We start from the raw sequence: 18,883 nt of genomic DNA, 5'->3' as shown, positions 1-18,883 counted from the left end.
TCGTGTCGTCCGATCACCAACGGAGTGTCTTTCGTCATGGCCGCATGCTAGTCTGTGGCATCAGCAGAAAGTAATGGCGGACGGTTTCATTGAAGTCTGAAGGAGTTGTGGATGTGTTTCGTTCAAATTCTCTTCGAAGGTGATGGGAGTGGCCGTTAAAAACCGTGGTCAAACCATTGTTCGAATTCACCAAGTTGTTATTTCCTAGAACGGACCGGGAAGCGAACACAGCCACCTTCAGCATGGTCTTGCTTTGTAGTCGCGTACCTTAGATTAGTCCAGCTTGGTTAGAAGGCTCTCTATACTGCCGCTAACCGCAAGTCGAGCACATCTGTATATGGGTCTCCATCAGTGGCGTAGCCACGGGGGTGGTTTTGGGTATAACCCCCCCCCCCCAAAGACAAAATTTTTAGAAGAAATTTTTTACGAAAAAAAAATGTTCAGAAAACCCCCCCCCGCAGACCAATTTTCTGGCTACGCCACTGGTCTCCATATACAGATGTGCTCGACTTGCGGTTAGCGGTAGTATAGGGAGTATAAAATGGATCCCTATTTCGAATTTTGAGCGTAAAAAGAGAAGCGTGACCATGCGGAACGTAAAAGAGGTTTAACGCTATTGGTCGTATTACGAGTAAGGTCTCAACTAAACAGTCCATATAACACATGTCAATGATTAAACTGCTTTTCTCATTCATTTATTTAGTCTACATCTAAACAGATAACACTGAATCAACAATTTGACGCCACAATTCACGGTTCGAGGCCGCATCTCTCCATCTTCGAATACACCCCACGCTCGCCAAGTCGTTTTTCACCTGGTCTGCCCATCTCGCTCGCTGCGCTCCACGCTGTCTCGTACCTGCCGGATCGGAAGCGAACACCATCTTTGCAGGGTTGCTGTCCGGCATTCTCGCAACATGTCCTGCCCATCGCACCCTTCCAGCCTTCTGGATACTAAGTTCGCCTTAGAGTTGGGCGAGCTCGTGGTTCATTCTTCGCCACCATACACCGTCTTCTTGCACACCACCAAAGATGATCCTAAGAACCCGTCTCTCGAATACTCCGAGTGCTTGCAAGTCCTCCTCGAGCATTGTCCATGTTTCATGTCCTTAGAGGACAACCACTCTTATTAGCGTCTTATAGGGTAAGACGGTATAATGTGCTCCACCTGGCCATAACGCCCACCTTTGATTTCTAGAAAACTATAACTAGTTAAGGGTCAAAATCAGTTGGTACCTATAAGTATTTGTAAACCCATCGTATTTTGTGAATGTGGAAGTATTTTTGTATTACACAATGAAAATAAGGCCGTTACAAATATTTAATTAACTTTTTGTCCTACTGGTCACCGAAAAGTTAAGGGGGGGATAATAAAAAATAAATCAATGTCCAATCAATATGGTGTTACAGATCTTACAACATCTCATATGCCTGGATATGAGGCGCAAGTGAAATGCAAATACTCAAAGGGCTGTAAAGTGAGGGTGTTTTACGTTCGACAACAATTCCTATACTGACTTAAGCGCCAACCTTGTTAGACTCAAGGATGTCAGTACGATGTCTATGTGCCCGACAAACCCGAGAGAGACACTCAGGGCAGGTTCTCGTGTCTACCGAAATCCAAATTCGAATCCCCGAATAACTTACCTACTCACTCTTAATTCTCGCCAACGAATTCAAATAATTAGGGATAATTCTCCCCCCAACCGCTACATACGCAATCAATTGAAAAAAATTCTCCTTACTCAAAAAAACTAACCACCACTAGAAATTCGCAATGTGACGTCATGATTTTTATTCGCCAGTCTTTACTTCAGTGCGTTCGAGTTTAACACTCTCTAAGGGCTACACCTACACCTATCTGGTTCTAACGCTACGGGTGTGTGCTATTACGTGGCTTAACTCTACAGGTACCTGTGTATACTCGTTGCGGCCGTTGATGACGATGACTGCTTCCCTGCTGTCGAACATGTGCTCCTAATATCGTCGTCGGTTTGAAACTACGGTGTCCCACCCACAAAGGGGGGGGGGCGAAGTGGTTAATTCACTCTCGCCACCTGGGTGAGATTAACGCCCACGCGATGTATGCGCCTTAGACGCTTTTCACTGCCGTTAACGCGGCCAACCTCGCAGCAGATCTCGCGGCCGATCTCGCGGCCGGTCTCGTTGTCGATCCCGTAGTTGATCTCGCGCCCGATCTCGCGGCCGATCCAGCGGCCGATTTCGCGGCTGATCTTGTAGTTGATCACGTGATGGAACTCGCGACTGATCTCGCGGCCGATCTGGCAGACGATCTAGCGGCCGATTTCGCGACTGATCTTGTAGTTGATCACGTGATGGAACTCGCGGCTGATCTCGCGGCCGATCTGGCAGCCGATCTAGCGGCCGATGTCGTAGTCGATACCGCGACCGATCTCGCGGTAGATCTTGTGCTAATTTCTTCAGGGCACCAAGGGTGATTTGATGGTTAAGGTGAAACTGTGCCTTTCCGCCACGTTGGGGCGGTCCAGAATAGCTGTGGATGAAATCCAACCGAGAGAAAAAGCCACGTGGTGTGGCTGTGCCACACATCCTATTAATATACACACCTTTAAGTAGTACAATTGGAGCTTTACCCTTTTCTACTGCGCACTAATCACTCCTACGGCGACTTCGGTTGTCTTTTAGTGTGCCAATCACAATTAACTGTATACAATCTTGGATTAGTTAGAGTATCTAATACAGGGCATCATTTTTATTACCTAGGAGATAATCACTCTCCGACACGTGATCTCGTCTCCCACTTTTTGGATTGACACTATAGCTATAACTGAATCCTGATCGAGTTTTAATAATCTATTTAAGGACTAAAGTCCACAATTCTTGATATTAACTTCACTTTTAAAGAACATTTAGTCGCTTTTTTCCAGAAACATCTGAATAGCTTCATGCGAAAACTAGAAGTGGACGAGCTGTTCAAACAAGGAGATTATATTTGGTCCATTTGACCATAGTTTAACTACTACCGACGCGATCTTTGGCGGAAGTTAATCGTTTTTCGATTCATTATCAGGTTTTGTCCCTTTTCATCCAATAAACCTTTGAACCTACCGTTGATAGTCTGTCTCGTTTTCTTTATATTCAACTTTCTGCAATCATTCGTCGCGATCTCACATACATCAGCGCTTAATATAGTTTTTTGACCATAGGTATATTTTTTTACGTTCTCACGCCCACTAGTTCCCGGACAATATTTCTGATATTTTATAATTCACTCGAGTTCACTCGGCTTGACCGAGTGATATAGAGTTTGTTTGCTATAAAACATTTGATATGATCGTTGGCTTATCATGTATACAGCCATCCTTAGATTTTCTGAACTGTTACAGGGCATAAAAGAGTTGATATCGCGGCTGGAGACATCATGGCATGGGAATATGCCTTGGTTGATTCGTTAGACCATTTGATTCAAAGTGCAAGATATTTTACATCTTAAATACCTGGATTTGAGACAAGTGAAAGACGAATACTCGGAGTACATAATTGGGGTGATCCCGCGGCAGAGGACATCATGGAAGCCTTGGTTGATTCGATAGACCATTTTACTCAAACTCCAGGACAATTTGGAGATCTTACAACAACTCAAATGGCTAGATTTGAGACGCAAGTGAAAGACAAATACTTGGAGGACATAGTAGGTTTTAAACTACGGCAGAGGACATCATGGAAGCCTTCGTTGATTCGATAGACCATTTTACTCAAACTCCAGGACAATTTGGAGATCTTACAACAACTCAAATGCCTGGATTTGAGATGCAAGTGAAAGACAAATACTCGGAGGACATGGTTGGGTTGACACCGCGGCTGAAGACATCATGGATGCCTTAGTTGATTCGATAAACCATTTTACTCAAACTCCAGGACAATTTGGAGATCTTACAACATCTCAAATGCCTGGATTTGAGACGCAAGTGAAAGATAAATACTCGGAGGACATGATTGGGTTGACACCGCGGCTGAGGACATCATAGAAGCCTTGGTTGATTCGATAGACCATTTTACTCAAACTCCAGGACAATTTGGAGATCTTACAACAACTCAAATGCCTGGATTTGAGACGCAAGTGAAAGATAAATACTCGAAGGACATAATTGGTTTGATACCGCGGCTGGGGACATCATGGATGCCTTCGTTGATTCGATAGACCATTTTACTCAAACTCCAGGACAATTTGGAGATCTTACAACATCTCAAATGCCTGGACTTGAGATGCATGTGAAAGACAAATACTCGGAAGACATAATATGGTTCATACTACGGCAGAAGACATCATAGAAGCCTTGGTTGATTCGATAGACCATTTTACTCAAACTCCAGGACAATTTGGAGATCTTACAACATCTCAAATGCCTGGATTTGAGACGCAAGTGAAATACAAATACTCGGAGGACATAATTGGGTTGACACCGCAGCTGAGGACATCATGGATGCCTTGGTTGTTTCGATAGACCATTTTACTCAAACTTCAGGGCAATTTGGAGATCTTACAACATCTCAAATGCCTGGATTTGAGACGCAAGTGAAAGATAAATACTCGGAGGACATAATTGGGTTGATACCGCGGTATGGGACATCATGGAAGTCTTGGTTGATTCGGTAGACCATTTGATTCAAACTCCAGGACAATTTGGAGATCTTACAACATCTCATATGTTTGGATTTGAGACGCAAGTGAAAGACAAATACTTGGAGGACATAATTGGGTTGATACTGCGGCTGGGGGCATTATGGAAGCTTTGGTTGATTCGGTAGACCATTTGATTCAAATTCCAGTACAGTTCGGAGATCCTAGAACATCATAATTTTTTATCACACATGTTTCGTATATAGTTTACATTTATTTTAACAAGTTCACAGTAGACAACATGCTTGAAAACATTTTCTGAAGCTTCATACATTCTGTAGTATAAAGTGGTTCCTAAAGGTACCGAATTATCATCGTATGCATAGTAGGGATGCTCAAAATGTGTTCTTATGTTCCAGGTGATGTCTTTTATTTGTTATTTTATCATTTCCATCATCACTATATGAATAGATAGCATTTTTGGTAATGAAATATAAGTATATCTCCAAAATCGCATTTTTCTAAATCCGTTGCTTTACTCCCACAGCTCTAGTGAAAAATTGAACACCCCTAGATACAATATTTTGCAATGTCCAGAAACTAGAAGAGATGGCTAAGAGGTTGGTGAAAAAACTGAGAAAATCGGTTGAAAAACCACTGAGATATAGCCATTTGAAAATTTAGTTACAACGATTTTCTGAACGAATGAATCCTAGTGTTAAAATGAAAAAAATTAAAAAACTCCTCGGATTTGTTAAAGAATGTTTTGAAAATCCTCAAAATTATTTGAATTTCATTTTGTTGCCCCTCAAGATATTAGTTTTTGGCAAAAAAAATAGGAGGGGCTCCCCCCCCCCTTCGGATTTTTTTTGCCCAAAAATAATATTTATAATATAAAATTGATTTTAATTATTTGTATCGGCCTAATAGCAAAATACAAAAAGTTACAGTTTTGATGTAACTTTTCATGTTTGTTTGTTCATCATTCTGGAGCGACCCTAGCATACTATCCGCAAAACTTGCACTCAACACTCAGTTGGGCAAAAAATAACTTTTCTTAGTGTGATATGGAAATGCTAATATCATCTTCCAAACTTAGACGTACATGTTCATGATAGAATTAGAGGCGAAAGTATAAAATTGATAGTTCCGTTAGGATACGGCAGGCATGAAGAATGTTTTTATAGAAGTTGATTTGAAAGCGAACGGAGGGCAATATTTGTGATGGCACATATCACACGACCTTCCTTCTGCCGAGCTCCCGTATGAAGGGGGAGGGAAGAATATCAGTGTGGAAGCTGATATGTCTCCACTGGCAAAGGAAGGTGGTTTGATTTGCTCATATGCCATCGCGTGCGGAAAGATTTTCTATCGACGAGTACTGTCCCCAAATTTCTAATATGACATCCGCTCGCTTTCAAATCGACTTATATAAAAGCATTCTTCATGCCTGCCGTATCCTAACGGAACTATCAATTCAATACTTTCGCCTCTAATTCTATCATGAACATGTACGTCTAAGTTTGGAAGATGATATCAGCATTTCCATATCATTGTCGTTTAACTTCACGTAGAAGTAACACACACAAAATCATCAATTTAGTTTTCTTAGTGGTTAATATGATATAAAATTGCTTCCATATTCAAAAATGTAACGATTTTCGAAAACATGTTTCACTGGCGAATCTTTTTTGACCGCAGTTTCTTCTGGAGCCCGTAGGCCCGACTTCCACAGATTGATAGTAATTTTCCTCATCGTGAGTGGATTGGGAACCTTCTAGTCTTAGCAACTCCTGGCTGATGAAGCTGATGAGCGCCACTGCTCTATAGAAGTTTTAGGTGCCAGACAAAGGCTCACAACGCGCACTGTACAGGGTCGTTTGTGTAGGGCGATCTCTGAATAAATCCCAATCAATTAGGTGGACTGACTTACCACTTACCTTGGTTTTCGGCGAACTAGATGTAATTTAGGAAATATAAATCCGGAAGGGTACTTGCTCATTTTATCACGTGTTTCTTAGGCTTAACACTATCGTTGCGGCCGTTTTGATGCTCGGTGGTCGAGTTTGGTGGTACGGTGCACTGGGGCGGAACAGGTCCTGATGAGGCTTTTCCGAAACCAGACAATGCCGGGGAACGGGGTATCACAGCAACGAAATCCAGATGACGGCAACTCGGTCAATGTAGCGATAGGCCTAGCGTTTCACTTCGAGGGCCCAGGGAGCGGTACCATGTGCACTAACTTCACTAACAGAGCGTCTTCAAAAGAGATCGAGTGGGCTATTGAACGTGGTGATCGGAACTGCACACGCGGTTTTCTGTTGGCCTGCTTCGTGTCTTCATGACCTGACACACACTCTTTGGCCAGGTATACAACTGGCTATTATTGCCGACTTTAGGCACACTCGCGACGGAAGATTGTCACTGGATACGGGCCATGGATTGTCCTTAAGGCCTTACTATCCGCACTCGAACGGCCGGGTATTGCATTACCCTCACTTGGCCAATTAATAAACCGATCACCGTTCACTAGCTAAAAGCTTGCCTTTTAACGAAACGCGTGGTCACCTTTTTTACTCGGTGACGGGTCGCTGCCATTTTCCTCGCTCCTCTGGGCCGATTTGAAATACTAGAGAGCGATTTTTGGTCTCTAAAGACTTATATAGGTTCACGATTTCCCATTCCATCATTCCATTCTGTTCGGAACCCTTTGTACCCGCCCAGTGTGATGATCTCAGCTTCGCAGGTGATGGTATAATTTTTGAGTTGCATTTTTGCGGGTGAATAAGGGGGACCCTCCTTAGCCGTGCGGTAAGACGCACGGCTACAAAGCAAGACCATGCTGAGGGTGGCTGGGTTCGATTATCGGTGCCGGTCTAGGCAATTTTCGGATAGGAAATTGTCTCGACTTCCCTGGGCATAAAAGTATCATCGTGTTAGCCTCATGATATACGAATGCAAAAATGGTAAACTTGGCTTAGAAACCTCGCAGTTAATAACTGTGGAAGTGCTTAATGAACACTAAGCTGCGAGGCGGCTCTGTCCTAGTGTGGGGATGTAATGCCAATAAGAAGAAGAAGAAGGGGTACAATGGGTTTGGTTGGTGTATTTTTAGGTTTTTATTAGTTTAATGCAAATTTATTGTACATAATTTATTTAATTTTTATTTAACAATAACAAAAAAAAATACAATAATTAAGAAAAACAACGAAAAACGATAAAATCAAATAAGCATGCACAAAACCCAAGATTATATTGTAACATTCAAACGATCGGTAACGGACAAACAAGTAAATCGGACAATCAACGCAGCTATTAGAACCTATGTGAAAGAGGATCAGCGCCTGTGGGATACTAAAGTCCCGGAAATTGAGATGGTTCTCAACTCCAGTGTACACACTTCAACGGGGTATACCCCATTCTTTATCACTCGTGGCCATGAGTTGTCCGAGATAGGAACAGACCACCGTCTGGCTCGTCACTATGAGGACCTAACTCCAGAAAAACATGCTGCTAGGAAGCAGAAAATGTTTTCGAATCTGTACGACATCGTCACAAAAAGCTTGGCTAAAGCTCACGATTCGTCTAACGCCAACTACAACCTTCGACATCGCAAATTTGCGAAAGCTTTTGTTCCCGGACAGCTGGTATACAGACGGAACATGAAGCTGTCAAACGCAGCGGAGCACTATAACGCCAAGTATGGCCATAAGTTCCTCCCCTGCCGGGTGTTACAAAAACACAGCACATCGTCATACGAGTTGGAGGATCTTTCGGGGAAAAACCTTGGGGTCTGGCCGGCCGTTCATTTGAAACCCGGATAACGACAAAACAAGCTCTTCTCATTACAATCTTCATCATCATCGTCGTCTTCGTCGTCCGAGATAACATACTTCCACCCGGGATGTATCTGCAACCAGTTGTACAAATCGCGCAAATACGGGGCGTCGTCCCCGCCGATTGTTTTTCCGGAAGCCGTCTTAACGACCGTGACAATCGTGTGCTTCGCAGTCCGTATCCAGATGCTGAATGTCTCCGCTCGCCAACACCATACGCTTCTTGCGACGCTTTCGCTGATTTTCGTCGTTTTTCTTCTTTTTCTGATCCACCTTGTGCTGCTTGACCATCTCAGTAAGGTTGCCGATGTATTCGTCGGTCTGCGACAACAGGAACGCCAGACGCTTGTCTTTCTTCTGACCGATAAGCTTTCGGTAACCTTCTTCGTCCTCGGCCATCAGACGTTCCTTTTCTATGCGTTCCTGTTCCTTCTTTTGCTCGCGCTCGGCATTGGCATGGTAGTTCATGATGGCCTTATTCGGCCGGCCCAACTTGGCGACATTGTTGCGGTGGTACTCTTCCTGCGCTTCGTCACTGTAGAAATAACGCTTTCGTCGTCGAAATCTTCACGGCGACTTTTGCGCTTGCGACCCTTACGCTTCTTCTCGCGTTCCTCTTCTTCAAGCTCCTCGTCGAAATCGGCACCATCGTCAATGGCCTTTAGCCAATCCTTCTCGGTTAGACTGTCCGTGTAGTCCACTTCCTTGCGCTGACGCGATCCTCGCCCCAGAATAGAATTGTCTTCCTCGTAATCCCATCGATCAACTTCCTCTTCTTCTTTTACCAACCAATCGGGCAGTTTCAATTAATCGATTAAACGGGGTTTTACTTCCTCTGCCTTTCGCTCGGCGTCCATTTTCTTGAACAGCTCCAGCTCGTCGTCGTTGCGATAAATCATCAGATTATTCATTTCATCATCCGGTACTTCGTTCTCTTCTTCCTCGTCCATCTCGTCTTGGTGCAGAATACTCTGCAGGAACTGCTGCCGTTCGCTACCGGTAGGTTTTTGATCGAACATACCGGCCTGGATGACCTTTTCGTCCATGTTCAACTTGTACCTAGCAGCGGCCAAGATACGTTCCTCAACTGAGTTGACCGTCATGAGACGTAACACGCGCACCTCGTTCCTTTGACCGATACGTTGGGCACGATCCTGCGCCTGCAAATCCTGATGCGGATTCCAATCCGAGTCAAAGATGACGACCGTATCGGCCGTCTGCAGATTTAATCCCAATCTAACGGCACGGGTGGACAGCAGGAACACGAAGTATTCAGAGTTCTTGCAGTTGAACTTCTTCAGCAAATCGCCACGCTCCTCAGCCTTGGTGGTACCATCCAGACGGAGGTATCCGAATCCACGCCACGAAAGATAATCCTTCGTATTTCACGACTAACATTGTTATCAGCCGTTAGCAAGGATCCGAGGAAGACGAGTTCCTCGACCACCTCGAAGGTATCCCCGTCTATCGTAACACTGCTTTCCAGGCGGGCCCTGTCGCGCTCGGTTCCGCACACAAGCATGTACTTTGTCTTTGGCGCATCCACCACCAGTTCAACTTTTGTTGCTTCACGTTTCAGGCGGGTGTACAGTTCTGCCACCTTTGCAAATGTTCGGCCGACAATATCCATGTCATCCGCGAAACAAATAAATTGACTGGATCTGTTGAAAATCGTACCCCGGCTGTTACACCCGGCTCTCCGCATGATACCTTCTAGCGCAATGTTGAACATCAGGCACGAAAATCCATCACCTTGTGCTAGTCCTCGGCGCGATTCGAACGAACTGGAGTGTTCGCCCGAAATCTTCACACAGTTTTGCAAACCATCCACCATTGCTTTGATCAGTCTGGTTAGCTTCCCAGGGAAGCTGTTCTCGTCCATAATTTTCCATAGCTCTACTCGGTCTATACTGTCGTATGCCGCCTTAAAATCAATGAACAGATGGTGCGTTGGGACCTGGTATTCACGGCATTTTCGAAGGATTTGCCGTACAGTGAAGATCTGGTCCGTTGTCGAGCAGGCGGTCAACGAAGCCGGCTTGATAACTTCTCACGAACTCATTCACTAATGGTGGCAGACGTCGGAAGATGATCTGGGATATCACTTTGTAGGCGGCATTAAAGATGGTGGTCGCTCGAAATTCCCACACTCTAGTTTGTCGTCTTTCTTGTAGATGGAGCATATAACCCCTTCCATCCTCTCCTCCGGTAGCTGTTCAGTTCCCAGCTTTTCCGGGCTCATCTTGATGAGCTTAGATATCATCCTGACCAGCTGCTTTATTGGTCTTTAGCTGTTGGGTGGCATCCTTAACTTCCCCCAAGGTGGGGGATAGTTGGCTTCCATCGTCCGCTGAACTGACGTAGTCATCTCCTCCGCTGCCTTGACTTTCACTGCATGTACTCTCAGCGCCATTACAATGTTCCTCGTAGTGCTGCTTCCACCTTTCGATCACCACACGTTCGTCCGTCAAGATGCTCACATCCTTATCCCGGCACATTTCGGCTCGTGGCACAAAGCCTTTGCGGGATGCGTTGAGCTTCTGATAGAACTTGTGTGTTTATTGAGAACGGCACAGCTGTTCCATCTCCTCGCACTCCGCTTCTTCCAGGCGGCATTTCTTCTCCTGAAAAAGGCGGGTCTGCTGTCTCCGCATCCGTCTATAACGTTCCTCGTTCTGCCGGGTACCTTGCTGCAGCGCGACCGCCCGCGCTGCGTCCTTCTCCTCCAGAATCTGTCTGCACTCTTTGTCGAACCAATCGTTCCGTCGACTTCGACCCATATACCCGACGTTGTTCTCCGCTGCGTCGTTAATGGCTGCTTTGACTGTATTCCAGCAGTCCTCAAGAGGGGCCCCATCGAGCTCCCTCTCTTCCGGCAACGGCTGCGCGTATGCAGTGACGACATCAGGTTGCTTCAGTCGCTCTAGGTCGTACCGCGGCGGTCGTCGGTACCGAACATTGCTGATGACGGATAGTTTTGGGCGCAGTTTAACCATCACCAGATAGTGGTCAGAGTCGATGTTAGCGCCACGATATGTCCTGACGTCGATAATGTCGGAGAAGTGCCGTCCATCAATCAGAACGTGGTCGATTTGTGATTCTGTCTGCAGTTGTGATCTCCAGGTGTACCGATACGGGAGGCTGTGTTGGAAGTAGGTGCTGCGAATGGCCATATTCTTGGAGGCGGCGAAATCAATTAGTCGTAGGCCGTTTTCGTTCGTCAGTCGGTGAGCGCTGAACTTTCCAATAGTCGGTCTAAACTCCTCCTCTTGGCCAACCTGAGCGTTCAAATCTCCTATGATGATTTTGACGTCGTGGCTTGGGCAGCTGTCGTACTCACGTTCCAGCTGCGCGTAGAATGCGTCCTTATCATCATCAGTGCTTCCGGAGTGTGGGCTATGGACGTTGATTATGCTGAAGTTGAAGAACCGGCCTTTGATCCTCAACCTGCACATTCTTTCATTGATCGGCCACCACCCGATCACGCGCTTTTGCATATCGCCCATCACTATGAAAGCTGTTGTCAGCTCGTGTGTGTTGCCGCAGCTCTGGTAAATGGGATGATTACCTCTAGACGTTCGCACCATTGATCCCTTTCAACAAACCTCCTGCAGCGCTACGATGCCGAATCCACGGTCCTTGAGCACATCGGCGAGTATGCGTGTGCTCCCGATGAAGTTGAGAGATTTGCAGTTCCACGAACCAAGTTTCCAATCGCTAGTCCCTTTTCGTCGCAGTGGTCTTCGCCGATAGTTCCGGTCCGTACTCTCATGTTGATTGTTCGTTGCGTAAGTTTTTTTTGGCTGGCTGACACCAAACCCCCTAAATTTTGGAAGGGTCATTCCTCCTTATTCCCGGTGGATCATGTTTCACTTAGAGTCCCTCGCTGGCACTCGGACGATGAGCGGCCGCCCCTAACATAGAGAACAGACACTCAGACAAGATTTGCACTTCCGGAAAGGAGCAAACCCTCCCTTCCCTGTCAGCATACGACCATAGTTCCCACCGGGGTTGGTTACCCGATCTTCCCTAAGGTTGCTCGTATCCCGGCCAGCACCACGAGGAGGTAGGGATAGGAGTTGCTGGGTAAGAGGCTAAGGACCACGAGATGGAGTCTATTGTTTTCCGTCAGGTACGCGAAGTACCAATGGTACGCTTTACCCAGCATTTGCCGTGCCAAACTACTTTTCTATTTGAATATTTATTTTAACAACTGTCCACGATGGTAGAGGGTATATAAAATCCATATCTGTCTACTTTGTATGTGGACGTTCCCAAAGATGGCCGGGCATAGCTTGATCAAGATTTGCAATTGACCCTTTTCTTCTAATTTATATGCAAAATGATTGTGATTGAGGAAGAGAGAACTGGCAATAACTATTTTTCATAGTCTGAAATGTATGTATGCTCTATGCTGCCGCTAACCGCAAGTCAGACTTATCTATGGACGCTATATCCAGATAAGTCTGACTTGCGGTTAGCGGCAGTATGGGTAAACCATAAAATATTGTCTTGATGAAATTTTTATAAAACCTTGAACTGTAAAGTAAAACTTTTTACGAAATTCACTCCCGTGTGAAATTCGTCAAAAAATAGCTTAGGTCAAAATTTGGTATTGCGTTGCTAAAGAATCAAACGATGCTCAGAACAGTTTTTCAACCTTATACATGGAGGGCACTCGTAGAGCGATTAGTCTTGTGCAATCATGAGTCGTATTTATCACCACTCAGTGCCGGTCAAGCGAGGAGAAAAAAAAACTGCCAAAAGATAAAAGCGATAAGGCGATTGGCATGTTCTCACTGGACCTAATCTAATAAAATAATAGAATGTTTGATGTATCAATAAAAGCAACCATCTTCTCCATTCGAAGGGGTATCCTCCAGGGCATGACCGGGGTCAAAGTCGAAATAGCAACCTGTAACCTATCGCCCAGTAAAGCAAAGTTTTTATCTCATTTGCTCCGAAAGTCTTTCGCTATTTAGCACCCTCTCCCCCCGAAGACCAAGCGAATATATTGATTTGGCAAGTCGGAAAGTGTCTGCGAAACATCGAAGTTCAGATGAAAGGGAGATCCGCTTTCGGCTTGTTGGGGGAGGAAAGATAAGCTCCCACTACAGTTACTACAAAAGAACTTCTTCACAAATGGGGAAAACAAACGAATCCGACGAGTTCACTTTCGGTAAGTGTGTTACACCAACTTAGCGCTATAAATAAGGCTAATCAGATCAGGATCGAAATGCTTCTTTCAAGATTGTTCTCCGTGGCCAACCAGCGAACGGATTGTGCGTCGTCGGCCGGGAGGCTCGCGTATGTCTTTCGAGTTTATGCGAGTCACAATGTAATCGGTTAAATTCATTACAATTATTTCGATCAGAGATTGCGGCAGTGCCCAAGCAGTGGTTCCTTGCTGACACATGTGGGGAGTTATTGGTCGTGGAAATTTTACTACTCGTCGACGCGGGAAGGAAGTTTCAATTCCCCACAAACACGATGTCGGAATCAGTTTTTTTTTCTGTTCGTTCCCGTGAAGCTGAACACGCGACCATCACCGCTGGACCATGAAATATTGCGGCCGTCAACAGATTTTTTATCCCTCCACAGACTGACAGTTTTTACGACCTTTCACGCAAAGTAGCGAGCGAGTAGGATATGAATCGATCTATGGAAAGCAAAAAATGAAAAAAAAAGAAAAAAAAAACATTTGCGGGGAAATTCTGTTTCCATGTTGTGCGTTTTTTGTGCGGTTATAGAAAATCCCAAACCGAAACAAAATCTGCAATCGACATATGTCGCGAACAACAGTTTTTAATGAGATTTTTCTGGGGTTACAGTTATGTGACTCGCTTTGCCAGTTGGTTTTCGAGTATTGAACTTATTTCAAACACCGAAAATATCCTTACAATGAGAGATAACTATTTTTGGTATAATTCAGAGAAATAATTGAAGCGCAGTAAAACACTGGGGAGACTATAGTAAATCGGTTGAAGATAAGTTCCTAATTAGTGTTTTAAAACACTTCGAGCTTAGTCGATTGGTATATAACGATAGAGATCTCCCTTCTAACCAAAATTAGTATAGGTAATAAAACCATTAAAACAAATTAAATTAAACAATAATTAAATTCCAAAGATTTTTCTGGAAAACATAATTTTTTTTCTTAACATTGTTAAATATTACATCGTTTTAAGGTCAATGAATAACGAATTAAATTCTTTGGCATTCGCCCAAGTGAAACCTCATATACTCGTGCTCACCACAAACGACAGGGAAAAAACTGTTACTTCAAAACATATACGCTACAAGAATAACTCTTGAATTTGTTGCACGTGTTGTTCTACATATTCTAACACCGCTATCATACAACAATTTCATCTCACATTGTTCTATGCGATTGATGGGGACAGGTAACACCACACACACCTTTTCATCACCCCAAGGCGTCAGGATTAGCGAGAACAAATGTAAATAAAGCCCACAGTGCTCAATGAAGGGAAAGATGGAGGTCGGGTTCGAGTGGAGCGAGTGAGTGGTCCTTGTAAAGTTTCAAGATGAACAGCAGATTGAGCCGGGAAGAAAAATATGGACAAAGAAACTCAAGAGAGGAAATACGGATGCAACGTGAAATAAAGATCTATAGAGTACGAATAAGATGAATTTGCATATTTTTAATGATCACCATCACAAGTAGAGTCGACTTATTTTTATCGCGATAAAACTATACTGGGGAATGGTGATGTAGAGTGGATTTGAAAAAATACTCCCACATAATAGTATTTACAATTTACATTCAGTGATTCAGAGTGGAACTATTCAAAAAAAAATGTATCGCTACAACAAATCAATGCAATTTACTACACAGTGTTATAAAACATGCATAAGTTCAATTTATGGCGAGCTATTGGACCACACATCTTTTCTATTAGATTTTGGCTTGAAATCATGTCCCTTCTACAAACTGGAAGGCGACTCCATGTCTGACTATCCTCGGATCACCAAACGCTGAAAAATCCGGAATGTATCAACTTAAAGCCGCTTCACTTTGGCCTCTTAGCATCCATTTGCGTCGTTCTAGCCGTTGTTGTTGTTGTTCGTAGTACAGCAATTTTGCATAAATATTCAAAATCGACTGGAGAAACATCGGCGTTTGCAAATCCACTCATGGTGCCATTCTTGCCATTGCTTCTGTTGGACTTTGGTAGCATTAGGAGCGACAGAATCCAACTGGAAAGCATAAGGCACATTCGGAGGGATTTGCTTCCTTAAGGATATTGTTGGGGCCAAGATTTTTCTGCGGCCAACAGCATCCGAAGGACGGTGCCATCAGAGATGTTCACCCGCTCCAGTTGTTCCCCGAAGAAGGGGCTTTAAGGATTCCGTGAATATTGAAAAGGATTTCGCGCGTGCCCTTCCTCTACGGGTGGTTTAAATTATTGATGTAGCGCGTAGTGACGACAACCGAAGACGATGGCACTTTTCTGTGCCGTCGTTGGAAAGTAGAAAGCAAATCCCATTGCGCTGAGTTTCCTGTAGTTCTTAAGAATTTTTATATGCAAATCGCTTAGTGCTTGTGTGCCACTAACAGGTGTTGAAATTTTCTCGGGAGGACATGCTGACGGCAGATCCGAGGGGAAAATCATTCAACGGTATTTCTTTGAACAACTCGACTCATCAACAGGCTGGATTTAGCTTTAGTAAAAATTCTGTAGATCCTAGAAGTGAATAAAAGTTAACATGCAATATGAGATCACTATTTACTGGAGCTATGATTTACTTTTCGTTTATTAATGTTAGGAGCTGTCTTTATACCAAGTGGATAGTTCAGGGGGAGGTAGAAAATGTAAATGTCCGCAGTTTATTATTGTTATTATTATTATTTTAAATTTATATGAGCAATTGTCCACACTGGGGGAGGGTGGTATCTAATACTGGCCAAAACCTGTCCACGTGGTATACGGATTACGGACATCCCATTATCCCCTATATTAGCATTGAGCGATTTTCACAAATGGTCGTACAAGCCTAGACTATTTTATGAGAGTAGCATCATTTTCAATTGTTACCTGCAAGACACTCTCCAGCAGTTTAGATCTATACTGGTCACGTCATTCTGAATGCCGACGAAGATGAAAGATGGATAAGAAGATGAAAGAAGGAGGTTTTGAGATTATTAGTGTGAAAGTTATATAGGATGTCCCACTAGAGTGATTCAAATTTTGACTTTTTCGCTCCTCTATGCTTAAACGATGACATTTGCTGTTTTATGAATCCTCCTAAACTTTTAGCTAATTTGGATGTAACTACACACTTAAAAACATCCATGTAAAATTATGGCATTTAACATGCACATAAAAGGAGCGGCCACTTTAACATAAAATTATGTCCGGATTTAAAATTACAAGGTCACTAAAAACCAAAAAAAAATACACGTCATGACGTATATATGAGCATCTGAAGTGATGCTCACTTCTACGTCATGACGTGTAAATTTATTTTTTGATATCATCGGAGCACGGTTTTTTTTTCGAATGATAAAAGATGCATCACATTTTTTATTTCTGCACTGAAGACTTACCATCGATAAACCTCCAAGGAGAACATCGTAAATGTTTTACAGGGGAAAACTGTCAAAACGCATACACAAATGCATCCATTGTGCGGGGCGCACTTTACTCTTACGGCGCCCAGCGATGCAGTTATTGGCATTTTCGAAACACTAACAGAACACTTTTTTATGTCCAGCGAAAGATAATATAAAAGTATCAGCTGGCGCTGTAGAAGGTTTGTGATAGTGATTACTAGGAGAACAACCTTTGCGTTTGAGGATTCAGAGTAGACTACTTGTCCAGAGTATTTCTTTATTCGAGCAAGCCCTTCGGCTACATCGATCGTTATTCTAAACGATGAACGTTACTTCACGTTTCAGAAAGCATTAGAGATGTGCAGATATATCAGTTCTCCCCCTTTTACAAGGTAGATTATATACATAACTATAACTTAACTACAGTTTAATATGATTATCAAATATATAAATAAAATAATACCAATAACTAAAACTTTGACTTTGACAATAACTAATTGACTTTTTGGAGAACCAAAACTTCGACTATACCAAACTATATACAAAAACAACTTTGGTAAATCTTCCTCGTTCGCTTTTGCTTTGATGTAATCCGCACTCCACAGCTTGATTGCTCCTTAACTCCATTTGGAGACCGTGTCGATAAGTCGATCATCATCGTAAAACGAACCGCCTACGGATATCGTCTCGTACATGTCTGTGATTACACCATTCAATCTGTGCTTTGAAATCCGTTCTTGATATGTACACGCTTCAATACAAACTTGGTGCGCCATTGTGCTGCCGTACTGCGCAAATACCTGTAAGACATAAGTGAAATACCATTCATCAAGCCACCCAATATACGGATAAAAGTTTCTGTACAAATAAAACACATAAATATTTCTATTCTCATTCGTGTTACGATTAGCGGCACAACATAGTTTGGAAATATTCCAACATGGATAGTATAGTACAATCCTCTGAGCGTATGAAACTATTGAGAACAAATTCAACAGTTTGCCAAGCAAAACTAATCCGCTGTTATAAAGATCAATCATTTCGCTCATGCTGCTCAGTACACCGTTAATTTTATCTACCACTGATAACGTCAAGTCACAATCAACTTCTTTCTTCTGGGTTCTAATAACTTGCCTAATATTAATATTCGAGATCACAAACCGGACTTCATATTCTTCATTTAAAATAAAAATTCTAGCAAATATCAATAGCTGCAAACTTAAGTCAAAAGAATCAACAAGATCTACCATAATAACTTCTGTAAAATTCAAATTAAAGCATTTGCTTCCCGCCTGTCCATCGACTTCATAATAACTATACACCTTTGGAATGTAATCCGACCTTCGCCATCTTCTTATATTCGTTGTATTCTTTTGTTGGCCATTGCCCACTTCAGCGCTACCTGCCTCATTAGCTTTCATCAGGCATTCTGTTAAAATTATTAACTCTAAACGATTCTCCACTGAGTACCTACTATTTTTGTCATTGCCTACATATGTTTTATTACTCTTTGCCATATCAAACACTTTATGTTTTTCATATTGACCTTTGTCATCCATAATTTTTGTACACAAATAATTCGTATTTAACCTTAAGTGTCTGTTATCCAAAAGATTTGCTGGGAAAGCCGTGATTAGAATAGTTGTCATCGCTAAGGATATGGGTGCCTCCCATAAAAGATTTTGCTTCACAAGTATACAACACATGATTTGCACTCAAAAACACACGAAATTTTCCGTCAATTAACCACTGTGTTACACTTGTATAGGTAGTAAACCTTATATCTGTTGTGCAGATCGTCTAAGAGTTCTGTCGCCAATGCATATATTCCATCCAAATTTATCAAAATCAATGAACATTAATAGC

At 43.1% G+C, this 18,883-nt stretch overlaps 1 pseudogene; it reads right to left on the bottom strand.

Moving 5' to 3' along the window:
* Nucleotides 1-8,903: 8,903 nt before the first annotated feature.
* LOC134209512 (ATP-dependent helicase brm-like) lies at nt 8,904-17,142 on the bottom strand (annotated as a pseudogene).
* Between the last annotated feature and the right edge of the window lie 1,741 nt (nt 17,143-18,883).

Source organism: Armigeres subalbatus, chromosome 2, assembly GCF_024139115.2.
Source record: "Armigeres subalbatus isolate Guangzhou_Male chromosome 2, GZ_Asu_2, whole genome shotgun sequence".
Taxonomy (NCBI): Eukaryota; Metazoa; Arthropoda; class Insecta; order Diptera; family Culicidae; genus Armigeres; species Armigeres subalbatus.
Note: the sequence above shows the minus strand (reverse complement) of the source record. Positions and strands in the feature narration are given on the sequence as shown.